The sequence below is a fragment of the Aotus nancymaae genome, unplaced genomic scaffold (genome assembly GCF_030222135.1).
Source record: "Aotus nancymaae isolate 86718 unplaced genomic scaffold, 86718_ANA_hifiasm-v0.15.2.pri h1tg000010l, whole genome shotgun sequence".
Lineage (NCBI taxonomy): Eukaryota > Metazoa > Chordata > Mammalia > Primates > Aotidae > Aotus > Aotus nancymaae.
In genome coordinates, this window is record NW_026988421.1 from 30673553 (window position 1) to 30691202 (window position 17650).

Genomic DNA, 17650 nt, shown 5'->3' on the forward strand with positions numbered 1-17650 from the left:
GCTGGTCAGATTTGTACTAGGGGCCACCACAGACTGAAAAGATAAGCCTGCTGTGGCCCTGGAATGGCCAGTGGTTTACCTGCCATTCCTCCAACACGGGGTTGACTTAACTTGAATTTCCAGGGCACCATTTTGGACCTAACAAACTCTTAACCTGCACCTATAAAGACAAAAATGGAACCAAACCCAGCTTTCATTGGGAGGCCGAAGTTTTTAGCAGCTAGTCATTTTTTCCTAGGTGCATTTTCTCTCTGAAATGATAGGGATTGGATAACTTCCAAATTCCTCCCAGCTAAAAGTCTGATTTTACGATTCTTTATATTGGTTTTTATATTGTTCCTTTTCCCTCCCCCGTCTGTTCCTTCGGTGAACTTTGTTTCCTATCTTTAGTTCCTTATTGTATTAAGCCTCCCAACTGTAATCAAAGTGTGTTTATTCTGTTTGACTTAACAGGAGTCAAACGTTTCTCTCTGCAGTGTTGTAATGTGCCCTCTGATCTCTCTGAAACCAGCTTGGTTCCACCCAATACCATTTCCATTTCTACAACTCTTTTTATCTTTGAGGATTTAATTTTTGAAAGTATATTCATATTTAGTTCACCCCTTTTTATACCCCTAATATCCTCCTTGACCTGTAACAAAATCTTTTGTTTTCACTAGAAATCTTTCAGCGTTCTAACATTCTTTGTTAGCTCTCTCAAGCCATCACCGTTCCTGAATGTTACAAAATGTTACAAGGGAACACTGTGTAATTACACAAAGGAGCAAGCATCAGAGTTGGTCTGCCTCGAGTTCAAATCTCAGCTCCACCATTTACTAAATGGCCTTAACTTTAGAAAAATTACTTAAACTCTTGGAGCTTCAGATTCTCAATTTGTAAAGTGAAAATAATAACACCTGTCTCATAGTGAAATAGAAAAATAAAGCAATCACATGTCCAGAACATAGTAGGTGCTCACAAATGGCCATTTCTTTGTGTTTTATCCACCCACCTCCCTTCCCCTTTACAAGTTGCCCCACCCACCTGTCACTCCAGGGTTTCTGCCTTGAGCTCCAGATTGATAGTCCCTGCTCCCCATTGGACATCTACCCTGAGACTGTAAACACTTCAAGTTTAATTGTCTAAGTGGAATGCCCTGTCCCTTCCTCCTCTCCCGTCTTTCCCTTGCCACCCCTCCTCCATCTGAGACAGAGCTCTGTTCATTGGCTGCTCCCCAGCCTCTCTCCCAGGCAGGGAGCCAAGTTTTCCCCCAGGCTTTCCTTCTCACCTGCCTGATCAGTCCTTCTCCTGAGGTGGCCTCCATCTGAGGTCTTTTAATGCAGATCTGTTAGGGGTTTGTTCTTAGTCCTTGGGTGTGGCCCCTAGTCCTGAGAGGTGGTCCTTACTCCTTAGGTGCTGTCCTTCTGAGGTTTCGGCAGAAAACTGGAAGTGCTTATTGAACCTCCTAACTTGGAGGGACTCACACTACAAACTCTGGCTTCCCAGCGCCAGACAGTTGCTGAAGGTCTGCTGGGCTCTTCTGGCCTGCAGCTTTCAGCTGGGTTTCTTGGAGTCTCATCACCTACATGCACAGTTGAAGGACTGAGAGGCATTTCTGGACAAATCTGGGGGCTCTCCTCTCTGTGGCTTACTGTTTTCCAGGATTTCTCCCTGAATAGCTAATGTCTTCAGAGCCCCAGACTGGAACCTTTGGCTGCTCAGCCCAGTAAGCTTGCCCCTTGTGAGCTTTCTTCTTTTGCTTTATTTCCCAGCATGCTAAAAGGCTAGGGAGTGCCCTGTGGGGAGGACTGGAGACAGGTGGATCTCACCTGGTTTGCTTCCCTTGTTTTGAGTCATGTCCCCTCAAGGTTCTGCCTACTTTTGATTACTTTTCAGTGCTGCATATAGTTATTTTTAAAAATACCTGTCAGAAGGCTGAGGTGGGAGGATCACTTGAGCCTGGGAGGTCGAGGCTGTAGTCAGCTATGTTGACGTCACTGTACTCCAGCCTGGGTGACAGAGTGAGACACCTCTCTAGAAAAATAAAAGTAAATAAATAAAAGTTCAAAAAAAATCTTGTAAAGTGTTTTTGATTGTTTATCAGTAGGGAGGTTAGAACAATGTGAGCTACTCTGCCATTACTAGACCAAGTGTGGGCACTAAAGTTTTGCACTTGCCAATAACATAGTAGTTATGACAGGAAGTGAACCTGATGTTTCAAATTCCACGTTACCTGTTTTGAATGTAAGTGATATTAGGATATCTAAATGAAGTGATCTTACAGAGAAATATGAAACGAGAATAAAGATGAGAGTTAGGGCTAAAGGTTCAGGGTTGGAAGGCTGCAACATAGGAGCCTCTTAAGTTATTACTGGAAGGAACCTTGGGTAGCCACAAGTCCTGTGTTTTTCTAAATAATGGGTTGCCACTCATGATTGGGTCTTGAAATCTGTTTGGGGGTTGCAACCAGCAGTTCTGAAAAATAAAAGTAAATAGAAAAAACTTTCATACTACATTTTATGTACTAAAAGTAAGCGTGTGATACATTTTATGTACTAAAAGTAAGCGTGTATGTGTAAGTGTGTATATAGACATAAATGTATTATGTAAATGTGTATATATAGAGTTGCAACCTGAAGTGTGGGTCAGGCCGGGCACGGTGGCTCACGCCTGAAATCCCAGCACTTTAGGAGGCTGAGGTGAGCAGATCACTTGAGGTCAGGAGTTTGAGACCAGCCTGGCCAACATGGTGAAACCCCATCTCTACAAAAATACAAAAATTAGCCAGGCATGGTGGCGCGTGCCTGTAATCCCAGCTACTCAGGAGGCTGAGGCGGGAGAATCATTGAACCCAGGAGGTGGAGGTTGCAGTGAGCCAAGATTGTGCCACTGCACTCCAGCTTGGGCGACAGTGAAACTGTCTTAAAAAAATCAAAATAAAGTGTAGGTCACAGTAAAAAATGTTTGGAAAACACTTAAATGCAATCCATTCATTTTAAAAATGAAGAGACAGAGCTCGGAGAAATTGAAATGTGTTTCCAAGGTAACTGGTTCAAGCATTAGATCAGGAATAGAATCTGGCCCTCTTGGTACCCAGACCACCACTTTTCCAACATCACCACATTTGAAGGCAGAAGTACAGCCATAGGTTTATTTTGAATAGATGAATTTAGAAGATCAGAAAAGTGTTACGTATTTCTCTGGAGAGTTCACAGAAAGAAAAATAAATGTTAGGAAAGTCAGAGGGGTGGCTGCCAACAAAGGGTGCAACTATGTTATATACAGCAGAGGTACAAGAGAGGATGTGGACCTGGGAAAGACTTTTGCATCTGGTAAGTTGGTGGAGCGTAGGAACAGAGGCATAGAGCATATGACAGGGAGTTTAGGAGGGAAGTGGTGATAAGGATATGAAATCAGTCCCTTAAAAGTTGGGACAGTAATTGCTGTGGAGCAGGAAAATCTTCTGTTTTGTTTTTCTCCCAAGAAAGGAGGAGGCAGTAAGAGGTTTGGGGCAAACATATTGGAGGAGATCAGGAAGAAGTCAGAAATTTTTTTATTTTTTGAGACACTCACTCTGTTGCCCAGGCTGGAATGCAGTGGTGTGTTCTCAGCTCACTGCAGCCTCCTCCTCTGGGGTTCAAGTGATTATCGTGCCTCAACCTTGTGAGGAGCTGGGGTTACAGACATGCGCCACCATGCCTGGCTAATTTTTGTATTTTTAGCGGAGACTGCTTTTCACCATGTTGTCGAGGCTGGTCTTAAACTTCTGACCTCAAATGATCCACCTGCTACAGCCTCCCAAAGTGTTGGGATTATAAGCATGAGCCACCATGCCCAGCCTGGAAATCAGAGAATTTTAAGAGATATAACCAACACTTTCAGTTGCCATGGGGAATCAAGGAGAATGCCATTGAATTTGTTGAGGAGGTTATTGGTTGACTGAGAAGACAATTTCACTTCTGAGTGAGTATACAGAATTAATTGCAGTTTAGGAGGAAACCTGGGGAATTATGTCATAGAGGAACAGTGTGCTGACCTGTGGTCTAAGACCTTTTGCAGAAAGTAAGAATGAATGTAGTTGAAGGGGCACAAAGTTGAGCAAAGTTTCCATGTGTTTACCTTTTTTTTTTCCTTTTTCTGAGATGGAATTTCACTCTTGTTACCCAGGCTGCAGTGCAATGGCATAATCTTGGCTCACTGCAACCTCCCTGCAACCTCTGCCTCCCAGGTTCAAGCAAATCTCCTGTCATAGCCTCCTGAGTAGCTGGGATTACAGGCACACACCACCACAGCTGGCTAATTTTTATATTTTTAGTAGAGACAGAATTTCACCATGTTGGCCAGGCTGGTCTTGAACTCCTGACCTCAGGTGATCTGCCTTCCTGGGCCTCCCAAAGTGCTGTGATTACAGGTGTGAGCCACCGTGCCTGGCGCATGTGTTTACTTTTTACAATCAGGATGTCTTTGTTGTTGTTGTTGTTGAGACAGGGTCTCTCTCTGTCACCCAGGCTGGAGTGTAGTGGTGTGATTTCGACTCACTGCAACCTCTGCCTCCTGGGTTCAAGCGATTCTCCTGCCTCAGCCTCGCTTGGGAGTACAGGTGTGCACCACCACACCTGGCTAATTTTTGTGTTTTTAGTAGAAATGGGGTTTCCCCAAGTTGGCCAGGCTGGTGTCGAACTCTTGACCTCAGGTGATCCACCTGCCTTGGCCTCCCAAAGTGCTGGGATTATAGGAGATGTCAATGTCTGAAGCTATTTGGTATGCAACAAGATCCTCAAAGTGTCAAGAAAAAGGAAAGGAAAAAGTATTGAAGATAAATGGGGTGGTTAGGAGGCAGAGGAGAGGGAAAAAGTAATTATGTGGAGGCCAGAGGAAATAAATGCAGGGCCTTATTTATTCAAGAGTTGGGAGATAATTGAAGCTTTTGAGTAAATTAGGCACTCCTCTTCTGAGATTAGAATGGTCCAATCCAGCCAACTCTCATCCAGTCTTGCTTCTTGGGATCGTGAGTTGTATTCTCAAAAAACTAGATAAACAAAATTAGCCGGGCGTGGTAGTGCATGCCTGTGCTCCCAGCAGTTCTGAAGGCTGAGGTGGTAAGATTGCTTGAGCCTGGGAAGTTGAGGCTGCAGTGCAGTCAGCTATGATCTATCACATCACTACACTCCAGCCTGGGCAAGAGACTGAGAACTTGTAGAACAAGCAGCAGAAGCTAGGTTATATGTTTTCTTTCCAATATTATTACCTATATTATTTTTACATAATGTTCCATCAACAATGAAGGAATGTTGGTCTCGGGAGATCCCAGGTTTCTGTAAAAGTGAGAGAGATTAAGGAAAGGCAAGATACTGAATTAGGATGGGAAGATGTACTCTTCTAGGGTATCCTCTTTCATATGGGCCTGAAGGTGTTAAGGGGTGCAGTGGGAAGGGGGAGTGAATCAAAACAACTAACTTGCAATGTCATGGCATGCCCAGGTGGGAGCTCAGATCTCCGACTCACCTGCCCTGATACCACAGAGTTTTCCAATTTGATATTTCCTGAGAAACCAGGGAGTGCTCATTGCTATACATAAATATCAGGCCAACAGGCTACAGGGGTGTGACAGCACTGGTAGTCATATTTGGGAGGAAGATGCATGTTTGTATGCATAGTTGCACAGCAGACCTGGTTTCACAGTGTCAAGACACCCCTTTCTTCTCATCGTAAGCTGAGAGGAAAGAAATCAATGCAATATATTGCATTTCATTCCATCTAAAACATAATAATCATAGCAGAGTGATGCTTGGGGGTAGTCTGCAAAGTAATACTAGTTGCTGCTTTTTTTTTTTTTTTTTTTTTGAAACAGTCTTGCTCTGTCCCCCAGGCTGGAATGCAGTGGTGTGATCTTGGCTCACTGCAACCTCCACCTCCCAGGTTCAAGTGATTCTCATGGTTCAGCCACCTGAGTAGCTGGGACTACAGGTGTGCATCACCACAGCCAGCTAAGTTTTGTTTTAAGTAGAGACAGGGGTTCGCCATGTTGGCCAGTCTGGTATTGAACTCCTGGCCTCAAGTGATCTACCTGCCTTGGCCTCCCAAAGTGCAGAGATTACAGGCATGGGCCACCGTGCCTGGTCTTAATTGCTGCCATTTATTAAATGCCAGTTGCTATGCTAAGTACTGTAGGTTGAGTGTATACGAGGTACGCAGGTCTAGTAGAGTCTAAGTTCCATGACAGCAGTGGATGAAGATGATGTTTCCAGAATCTAACATAGTACTTGGTGTATAATAGATGCTCAATAAATAGATGTTGTCAAGTGAAATATTCTACTTTGGGTCCCTGAATGTGTATTATCAGAAGCTAAATAGTGCCAGATGCAGTGGCTCACACCTGTAATCCCAGCACTTTGGGAGGCCATGGCAGGAGGATCACGAGGTCAAGAGTTTGAGAGCAGCCTGACCAATGTGGTGAAACCCCATCTCTACTAAAAACAAAAAATTGGCCAGATGTGGTGGCACGCACCTGTAGTCCCAGCTACTCAAGAGGCTGAGGCAGGAGAATTGCTTGAACCTGGGAGGCAGAGGTTGTAGTGAGCCAAGATCATGCCACTGCACTCCAGCATGGGCAGCGGAGTGAGACTCCGTCTCAAAAAAACATACAAAAAGTTAAATAGCAAGGAGAGGTGCTGGAGAGGTGAATTTCGAGGAAAGAGCAATCCAAGGACTAGAGAAAGTGTTATGGAGAAGTTGGGACTTGAGCTTTAAAAGATAAGTGAGCAGAAAGGATGGAAAAGGCCCAGAGACCAGCTAGGCTTGTCATGTTCAAGGAATAATAAGAAAACAGATCATTAAACTTTGTTGTTTACAGGTTTAATAATAGTATCAGGTACCTAGTTCTCTGGGCTCACTGAGAGGAAATGACTAATTGGATGATTAGAAAGAGGCCTCCCACAGTAAGTGATCTTCCTTGCGGAACTGGTTAGAGGCTAGTGCGCTCACACCCAACTGAGAAGAGTAAATGAAGTCAAAGACTGGGAAGGCCGGGCTCGGTGGCTCACGCCTGTAATACCTGCACTTTGGGAGGACTGGGTGGGTGGATCACGAGGTCAGGAGTTTGAGACCAGCCTGACCAACCTGGTGAAACCCCGTATCTACTAAAAATAAAATAAAATAAAAAATTAGCCGGACATGGTGGCAGGTGCCTGTAATCCCAGCTACTCAGGTGGCTGAGGCAGGAGAATCGCTTGAAGCCAGGAGGCAGAGGTTGCAGTGAGCCGAGATCGAGCCACTACACTCCAGCCTGAGTGACACAGCAGGACTCCATCTCAAAAAAAAAAAAAGACTGGGAAGTCCGCTGGGCATGGTGGCTCACGTCTGTAATTCTAGCACTTTGGGAAGCTGAAACAGGAAAATCGCTTGAGCTCAGGAGTTGGAAACCAGCCTGAGCAACATAGTGAGACCCTGCCTCTACAAAAAATAAAAGAATTAGATGGGCATGGTGGCTTGGTCCCAGGTACTTGGGAGGATTGCTTGAGCCCAGGAGGTCGAGGCTACCATGAGCTTTGATTTCGCCCCTGCATTCCAGCCTCGGCAACAGAGTGAGACCCTGTCTCACAAAATGAAAAAGACTGAGAAGTCATGTCAGAGTTCAGAGTTCCGAGCTGAAAGTGACAAAGAGGCCCAACCCCTTTGTTACACACACAGAAGCAACGGCCCAGAAAGGTTGTATAACATGTCCAAGGTCACACAGGTAGGGAGGCAGGGCGAGGCCTTCTGAATTGTTCTCCCAGTGCTTTCTTCACCACACCCACACCTGTTGCTCTCCCAAGATCTAGGAGCAGCTCCACATATATCCCCAAAAGTCGAAGACCGGGAAGAGATAGGGGAATGAAGTGACTTCACCCCACCCATATCCTAGGTTTAAGCAGATTTTACCATCAAAATGTTGGAAATATAGTAATCCTTATTTTAAGAGATTAGGTTCACCTTTTTAAATAAATAAAACCTAAACACTTACTACCTAGGTTTTTTTTCTATTTTGTCTTATTCTTTTGTTCCATGAGTTTATATCTGGCTTGTTAGACTAGATTCATTCACTCAAATGGAACTAACTTCAAAGACCATCTGGTTTAACTCCACTTGTTTTGCTGTTCCTGAAGTTCCAGCAGATGAAACGACTTGCCTGAAGCTACAGAATGCTTTAGAAGACATTTCAGCTTTCCATATCCTTGCAGTGGCACCATCTTGCCTTCTGGGTTCAAGCAGTTCTCCTGCCTCAGCCTCTTGAGTAGCTGGAACTACCGGCTCACGCCACTATGCCTGACTAATTCTTGTGTTTTTAGCAGAAATGGGGTTTTACCATGTTGGCCAGGCTGGTCTCAAACTCCTTACCTCAGGTGATCCGCAGCCTCCCAAAGTGCTTGGATTACAGCATGGGTCACGGCACCCAGCCTGTAATTAACACTTTAAGCGATTATAATTTAGATCAACTGATTTTGGTGGGGGAGAGGGGATTGTTGTAAAAGATATATAAATGTTATGAGAGCAAGTGGAAGGAATAAAACTAAACAACCTAATTAATATAAACGGAAGAAAGTCTGATTTTATAGAGTAGGAGAGAAAAATAGCCAGAGGGTTATGTAGTTGAGCAAATTTTGAACCATCACAGTAGTGTTAATGGAAATTTAATGCAGGAAACGGCCATGCTTTTATCAGGAAGACACAAAATGCAGAACAGGCCTTGACGTTTAATGGAGAGCACTGGCTTGGGAGGCCAGTTTTGAATATGCTGTTTATGAGCCGTTTGATCTTAAACAAGTTATTTCGTTCCTCTGTGCCCGTTTCCTCATTTTTAAAATGTGTGCACTATTACCTTGCCTCAAGAGCCTTAGTAAAATAGAACCATCGTGTGTGTGTGTGTGTGTGTGTGTGTGTAGAAAATAGAGCTTTTCATGTAAAGTTTTGTTGACTGACATAAAAATTTGCTTAGTAAACAGTGACAATTTATTTTACAAAAATTATCTTTGCCCTGTTGATTATTTTACTTCTGCTGCCTGAAGATTAAAAAATAATCTCGCAGTTTTAAGCTCAACAGCATACCTCGCTAGGATTTACTTGTATTTGGTGAGTGTTCAGAAATGGTGTTTGGGTTGCTCCTAGTATTAATCTCACTATCCTAGCTGCATAATAAGTTGCAGACTATTGTGATTTGGGCTCTTGACCCTCATTTGTTGTTCTGTTGGCCTAGATAGGGACCTGGAGAAGAAAGTGGGAAAGGGAGGCTTTCAGCTAGGTCTGAGGTGGAATTTCTCCCGGCAGGGATTTTACTTCACACTACTTGACAAAATAGGCTGGCATTGCTGAGCAAAGGCCACTGGGAACATTTTTCCTGTTGCTGTTGAGGTTTAGGACTTAACTGTATAATTGATTCACCTCTGAAGTTTGGTAATCCAGGAAGTCTGCTATGAGCCCTGCAGCTTTGGAAGTTTTACATAGAGCAGGATAAAATTTCTCCAAATAGAAGTAAAGTAGGTGCTAGAGGAAAAGCAGTGGGGGCTGGGTGGGCTGGCCCGAGTGATGTGGTAACACAGAAAACCAGGGTTTGTGATTCCTGCAGGCAGAGCTGGGGAGGTACGTGTACAGAGAAATTGCCTCCTCTCAGGGTTTGCTGAAAAAAGACTGCTTCTAGATGCATTGCTAGGCAGGCAGTTGTGTATTTGCTTTTTTTCTTTTTTGTATATTATTTCAACAATGTTTTATTACCTTTTTTTTTTTTGTGAGACAGAGCCTCACTTTGTCGCCCAGGCTGGAGTGCAGTGGTATAACCTCAGTGCAACCGCGGCTTCCCAGGTTGAACCAATTCTCCTGCCTCAGCCTCCTGAGTGGTGGGACTACAAGCTTGCACCACTGAGCCTAGCTATTTATATTTATATATATATATATATATATATATATATATATATATATATATTTTTTTTTTTTTTTTTTTTTTTTTTAGAGACGTTGTTTCACCATGTTGGCCAGGCTGATCTCGAACTCCTGACCTCAGGTGATCCAGCTGCCTTGGCTTCCCAAAGTGCTGGGATTACAGGCGTGAGCCACTGCCCCCAGCCTATGTAAAGGACTTATAATTTATGTTATATTGGGTGGCATTTTATAAATACAATCATATTAATATGTGCAAATATGCTTAAATGTATCATTGTTCACAGTCTTATTGTGGGCAAACTGTGGCTCTAAATATTAGGTTAAATTGTGCTCTGGAATTGCCACTTTGTTATTAGCTACCAGCTGGCTACCAAAACCCAGAAGTGGAATTCCAGGTTACAATGTATATGATTTGCCTGCCTGGGAAAAATACTGGAGACGGAATAGCTATTGGTCAAGAACTTGGACTCTGGAGCTGAGGTGGGTTCAGATCTCAGCTCTTCCACTCACTGGGGCAGTTACTTAATTTTTCTTCCTTCTTTATCAGTAAAATGGGGACAATAGTAGGGTGTTATGCAGATAAACTAATATTTATAAAATACCTAGAACAGTGCATGACACACATAGTGCCACATATATATTTGTTTTCTTTTCTTTTTTTTTTTTTTTTTTTTTGACACAGGGTCTCCAGACTGTGTGCAGTGGAGCTATCACAGCTCACTGCAGCTCCAACCTCCCAGGCTCAGGTGGTCCTGCCACCTCAGCCTTCCGAGTAGCTGGAACTACAGGCACGTGCCACCACACCCGGCTAATCTTGTTTGTTTTGTAGAGACTGAGGGTCTCACTGTGTTGCTCAGGCTGGTCTTGATCTCCTGGTTTCAAGTGATCCTCCTGACTCCATCTCCCAAAATGCTGGAATTACAAGTATGAGCCACGGTGCTCAGGCAGTATGACTGTTTAAAAAAAAATTACTTTGTTCCTGTGAGGTTAAAAAGTATTGGTTAAGCTCAGGTCCCCACTGATCTCAACTTCTACCCCAAATCCTAGGTCCTTCCCTGAGACAAGCTCTGGGATGAATTTGGAATGTTTTCCTTCGAGACTTTTCTCTGTACACTTGTATATTATATGGAGTTTTGTTTGTTTGTTTTGTTTTTGAGATGGAGTTTCACTCTTGTTGCCCAGGCTGGAGTGCAATGGCTCCATCTCGGATCATTGCAACCTCCACTTCCCAGGTTCAAGCGATTTTCCTGCCTCAGTCTCCCAAGTAGCTGGGATTACAAGCTGCACCACCACGCCCAGCTAATTTTTTTGTATTATTAGTAGAGATGGAGTTTCACCATGTTGGCCAGGCTGATCTTGAACTCCTGACCTCAGTTGATCTGCCCACCTCGGCCTCCCAGGATGCTGGGATTACAGGTGTGAGCCACTGCGCCTAGCCTTTATGTTTATATAGAAATATGTATGGGTTTTTGTAGATTTTCCTTTCTTTCATCTCTTTTCCCTGTTCTCCATTTTCTTACAAAAGTGTGCATTTTCTTAAAAAATTGTGGCATATTTTTGTGCACCTTTCGTCTTCCCTGGTTCATTTAAGTGTAAATGTTTGCACAGTTTGAGCAGGACTTCCAGTTCCTGTGAATCACTCCTGCCATCCCAGTTCTTGCTGTCCTAGGACCTCCCAGCTGAAATCTGCTCTGTGATGGCTTTAGGGTTCATTGCCTAAAGGAGGAGATTGTTTGGGGTCCCTTGGCTAAGCTCTAGATGAAAGACTGCAGAAAGAGAGGCCCAGGGGCAGACTAAACCCACTTTACAGTTCTGCCCCTCATCACTAGAGATGGCTGGGCCTTTGGAATTCTTCCCTGAAAAGGGCATTCCCCATTCCCCACCCAAAGCAACAACAAAAAAGCTTGTAGTAGAAAAGAAGAGATAATAATCTTAGATTCAAACTCCAGGGGTGGAATTTCGAGGGTTTCAGGACTAGGAAAAAGACAGCAAATAGAAAGGAAGATGTTGATCCCAAGCAGAGCTGGGCCGGCTGGTGTACCTCTCACTCAGTCCAGTATGTTCAGGGTTCCAGCTCCATCCTTTAGGACAAGCCCTGCAGCGATAGCCCGGGTGACTTGGGTGATTCATATGTAAATGTGGGAAGCCTGGGGGAAATGCCGACCCTATTCAAAGGATTTTAGGGGGTTGTGGTGCATTCCAGAGCTCTGGGAAAACTCTGCCCTGCCTGCTTACTCTCAGGCCCACACCTCCACACACAGCCAATTCTGGGTGCTGCAGGTAGGTCCTGGGGTGTGGGAGCCAGCACAGAAGGAAGTGGAACAGGCAGCCTCTTCTACCCCGCTCAAGGGCACCTGGGACCTGGCCCGGAGCTCAAAATTTTCCCCATTAGAGATAGAGCCAGTTTTCCAAGGCAAGGGAAGCGTGCCTGGCTCTGCTCTTTAACTCTGAAGTGTGTGTGATGGAGTTGTGGGAAGCCGTGGGCTAATGACTCCCTTTCTTAGAACCTGAGGAAGTGAGCCTGGTGATAACGTACTAACCGGAAAGTGGTGGGGGTGTCTTGAGAAGGAATGGAATCAGGATGGGATGGGGGTTAAGCCACAACCACTGAAAGAACCCCACAGCTAATTGTTGTAACACAGGAAGTAAATTTGTGTAACGTTTCCAGCTCCTTTTCACCTGCAGGGCCACCCTAGGAAGAAAGTGAGAGCTCATCTGCACATTTTATTGTCCTTATAGAAAAGTGGAATTTTAGAGTCTGCACAGGGCACTTTTCTTCTTGGTACATTTTACCAAGTGCATTTACCATCTATCAGGTGCAGATGGCATATTCTGGCCCATTGTGAGAAAAGGACTAATGTTTGTTGGGTTATTACCTTATTCAACTCCCTCAACTAATCTGCAAAGCGAGTATTATTTTCCTCATTTTATAAGATTGGGAAATTGAGGCCCAGAGATAAAAGTGGACATTTCCAGGGCCCCCCAGCTACATAGTGGGGAAGTGCAAGATTCAAAGCCACCACAGCTGGCTGAGGGTGGAGGCTGCTTTCTCCCACTTTGTTATTTGAGATACTAAACATTTTATTTTTTTAGAGACGGGTGTCTCACTATTTTGCCCAGGCTGGTCTCGAACTCCTGGGCTCTAGCAGTCCTCCCACCTCAGCCTCCCAAAGCTCTAGGATTACAGGCATGAGCCACCACACATGGCCTAGATACTAAAATTTTAGGGCAGATACTTTTATTAGAATATATGTGGCACAGAGGAAAAATAATTTTTGCACTTACAGTCATTTCAAGCCAGACTTTAAAATTTGACTTATCTTTTAAAACTCTCCAAGTGTTAATAAATATGTTTGTGTCACCTGAAGGCCACCTGTATCTTAAGAAATACCTTGGCTGGGCGCAGTGGCTCAAGCCTGTGATCTCAGCTACTCAGGAGGCTGAGGCAGGAGAATTGCTTGAACCCAGGAGGCGGAGGTTGCGGTGAGCCGAGATTGTGCCATTGCACTCCAGCCTGGGTAACAAGAGCGAAACTCCATCTCAAAAAAAAAAAAAAAAAATAGAAATACCTTGGGTTGCCAGGAGCAGTGACACGCCTGTAGTCCCAGCTACTTGGGAGGCTGAGGTGGGAGGATCGCTTGAGATCCCCAGGAGTTTGAAACCAGCCTGGGCGACAGCCCCTCCTTTAAAGAGAAGAGGAGGAGGAAGAGAAAGAAACACCTAGGGTTTTATTAAAATTGTGGATACCCGGGTCCCACCCAGATTTGCTGAATCTGAATCCCAGAGGTGGTGTCCAGGAAACTGCATTTGCGTGAAAACATCCCACAGGGTTTTTAAATCACACACAATATATTTGGGGTTTTAAAGGCTGCTCAAGAGTTTATAAACCTTGGCCAGGCGCTGTGGCTCCCACCTTTAATTCGGGAGGCGGAGGTGGGTGGATCCTGAGATGAGGAGTTCGAGACTAGCCTGACCAACATGGTGAAACACCATCTCTACTAAATATACAAAAAAATTAGCCGGGCATGGTGGCTTTCACCTGTAATCCCAGCTACTTGGGAGACCGAGGCAGGAGAATCGCTTGAACCCAGGAGGTAGAGGTTGCAGTGGGCTATTGCGCCACTGCAGTCCAGCCTGGGAAAGAAGAGCGAAACTCTGACTCAAAAAAAAAAAAAGGTTTATAAACCCCGTCTATGGGGGTGCAGGTGGGGAAAGGCATGCTGATAGTTTAAAAGAATTGTTATTGTTTTTTTCCGTTTTAAAGAAATAAAAATCTAATATATAGGCTGGCTGGTTTCTGATTGATGAGTAAGTGCTTGCTGGTACTTTGTGCTTTTAACCACTATAAGTAGAATTTTGATTCTTAGGAGAGTACACAGTAGTTTCCAGGGAGTTTTTAAGATGTGAAGCAAATAAGCCCCTGACCTTTTTTTGTTGAGATTCCAGGCTAGGGAAGCCAAATGGTGCAGGATTAAATGCACAGGATTTGGATTTAAATATATTTAGGTTCTAAATCCACAGCTGCCATTTACTCACTCTGTAACCTCAGCCAAGTTTGTCAGCCTCTCCAAGCCTGAGTTTTACTATCTATTAAATGGAAGTAATAATACCTACTTAAAAATTCTGATGTGAGTTTTTTTTTTTTTTTAAGAAAAAGTTTATTTTTATTCATTTATGCAAAGACAGTATCAGCAATAGGTAGTAGAAACTATTTCTAAGTTTAGAATTAATTTTCCAATTTGAAAGGTTCAGGACTTTATCTCTTTTACTTTACTCTTTTAAATACTTCACTCCAACAAAGTAAAAGACAAAAGTTTATTTGCTTACTTTTCCTTAAGGTCATGTAATACTGGAGTAATTAGAATTAGCTCTTTAGAATATAGGTATCGTTATAAGACTTCAATAAAGCTAACTATATATTGAGTTCCACTGATTAAAAATTCAGTTTTAAAAATTCCGCTTTTGTGGCAAATTTTTAGAAAAACGATGGTTAGATGCCACGAAGTAGGTGGCAATGCCTTAACCGTATGCGTGTTGTCAGGCCCGAGGGCCTCTTCCATCCTTGTCAAGGGGAGTACTAACCTTCTCTCCTTTCATACAACACAATCCTTTCTTTTCTTTTTTTTTTTTTTTGAGATGGAGTTTCGCTCTTGTTACCCAGGCTAGAATGCAATGGCGCGATCTCAGCTCACCACAACCTCTGCCTCCTGGGTTCAGGCAATTCTCTTGCCTCAGCCTCCTGAGTAGCTGGGATTACAGGCATGCACCACCATGCCCAGCTAATTTTTTATATTTTTAGTAGAGACGGGGTTTCACCATGTTGACCAGGATGGTCTTGATCTCTTGACCTCGTGATCCAACCCCCTCGGCCTCCCAAAGTGCTGGGATTACAGGCGTGAGCCACCGCGCCCGGCCTCTGATGTGATTTTTAAATGAGTTGAGATATAATCTGTAAAGAACCTGGCATGTGCTAGGAAATGTTCTCCCTCTCCAGAGCTTTTTAGTCTTGTATTTAAAATGAGTTTCTATTTTCACCTTGGCACTAATAAGACCATATTTGGGACTGAGGGTCTGTTGCTCTGAAGTCACAAAAAAAATTTAAAACAAGGCTATTAAAAATAAATTTTACACTTAACACAATGAATTTAGAATCATAGTTTAACACTGATGAAATGAGGGTTATGCTTAAAGTTTTGCCATTCATTTCCAAAAAGTTTCAAGAAAGATGTTTTTCCATTATCTTTTTAAATTTTATTTGAATAATATCAAATATACAGAAAATTGTACTAGTACAATGAAACTCCAGTATACGTTTTATACAAATTCACCGATATTTGACATTTTTCTGGTTTTTTTGTTGGTGGTGTTGTTTTTGGTTTTTGTTTTTTTGAGACTGTTTTGCTCTTGTTGCCCAGGCTGAAGTGCAAATAGCGTAATCTCGGCTCACCACAACTTCTGCCTCCTGGGTTCAAGTGATTTTCCTGCCTCAGCCTGTCGAGTAGCTGGGATTACAGGCATGCGCCACCATGCCCAGCTAATTTTGTATTTTTGGTAGAGACAAGGGTTTCTCCATGTTGGTCAGGCTGATCTTAAACTCCCAACAGGTCTTTTACCCAGGCTGAAGTGCAGTGGCACAATCTCAGCTTACTGCAACCTCTGCCACATGGATTCAAGCCATTCTCCCACCTCAGCCTCCTGAGTAGCTGGCGTGCCAGCCATGCCTTGCTAATTTTAGTATTTTTTGTAGAGATGAGGTTTTGCCATGTTGCCCAGGCTGGTCTTGAACACCTGAACTCAAGTGATATACCCACCTTGACCTCCCAGAGTGCTGGGATTACAGGCATGAACCACCATGCGTGGCCTAAAATGGTGATTTTCTGATTCCATCATTTCTCCTCTTATTTGCCAACTAACATTATCCCATAAGAAAGAGCTTTCTGTTCTCCCCCATTTATTTATGTACTTATATATTTATAAATTATCAATATAAACTCACAGATTCTCATTTAACAGAATAAATCATTGCTGTGCTTTTTCATTTATACTTAAATTGTGCCAGATTGGCCAGTGGGAGCCCCCTTCAGGCTGGCTTCCATGCCCTTTGACCCATCCCTACTATGTTGTTGAATACTTCTTCACTTTCTGCCTCATATTCAAGCTCAGCTATACCTTCTCTGCCCCAGCCCCGGAATTAAACATTTCTCCAAAGAACCCTGCGTCCTTTTAGTGGAGAATGGCATCTAGAAACCAGAATTTGGGTTGCACTCTTAAACACTGGAATTCCTCACTTTTTTTTTTTTTTTTTTTTTTTGGAGATAGGGTTTCTATCTGTCACCTCGGTGTATTGCAACCTCCACCTCCTAGGTTCAAGAGATTTTCATGCCTCAGCCTCCCAAGTAGCTGGGATCACACGTGTGTGCGACTACACTCAGCATTTTTGTATTTTTGTATCCCATTGTAGAGATGGGAGTTCCCATGTTGACCAGGCTGGTCTCCAACTCCTAATCTCAAGTGATCCACCAGCCTTGGCCTCCCAAAGTGCTGGGATCACAGGTGTGAGCCACTGCGTCCGGCCCAGAATTCCTAAATTCTGAGATAAAGCAGTGTGGGAGATTTTTTTGGAGAATAAAATCTGCTGTGAAGTCAGACTTTCCATAAGTAGTTTAAACACTTGTGTTTTTGCTTCTTAAATCTGGGTTAAAATATTCCTGTAATTGTACTCAGACCTACTAGTGTATTTACATACCAAATTTGTAGTTGTTTAATTGGATCTTAAGGAATTTGATAGAAGCTCAGCAGACTGATTGTTTTACTGTTGAGTTCTTTTCCATTGCTTATTATCGTGTTTAACGTTCATTTTAGATGAGCAAGTGCAGTTATATGTTTATAAATAACTCTCATCCTATGTATCTAAGTAATAGATAATTATAAAAGCTAATGACAGGATACATATTTGTTTTAATTTTTAGAATCGTGCTGTTTAGTTCTTAGAGATTCTTATATTTGAAAATACCATTGATGAGTTTCATGTTTATAGTAAGTTTGTATCTACTAGGATATTTGAAGTAACAAAACCTTCCTGTGAGTTTTGGTTAAGGTTTTCATAGGGAATATCTCAACAATTTTTTACCTATTTCATTATAGGCTAATGTTAATCCACTATTACAGTGACTGGAAAATGATAGGTGCTATAATTATCCAGATCTCAGATGGATAATTTCTTGTTATTATTTTAGCCTTAGTTGGCATTGTTTTGCGT

General features: G+C 43.2%; 1 protein-coding gene and 1 non-coding gene across 3 annotated transcripts in view; one reads left to right on the top strand and one right to left on the bottom strand.

The window, feature by feature from the left end:
• Positions 1–17650, top strand: part of DNMBP (dynamin binding protein) — a 135824-nt gene that overhangs the window by 85083 nt on the left and 33091 nt on the right. The window lies entirely within an intron of this gene.
• Positions 14870–14995, bottom strand: LOC135274087 (U6atac minor spliceosomal RNA). Its single transcript, XR_010341898.1, has one exon. It is a non-coding gene; the product is annotated as a U6atac minor spliceosomal RNA (small nuclear RNA).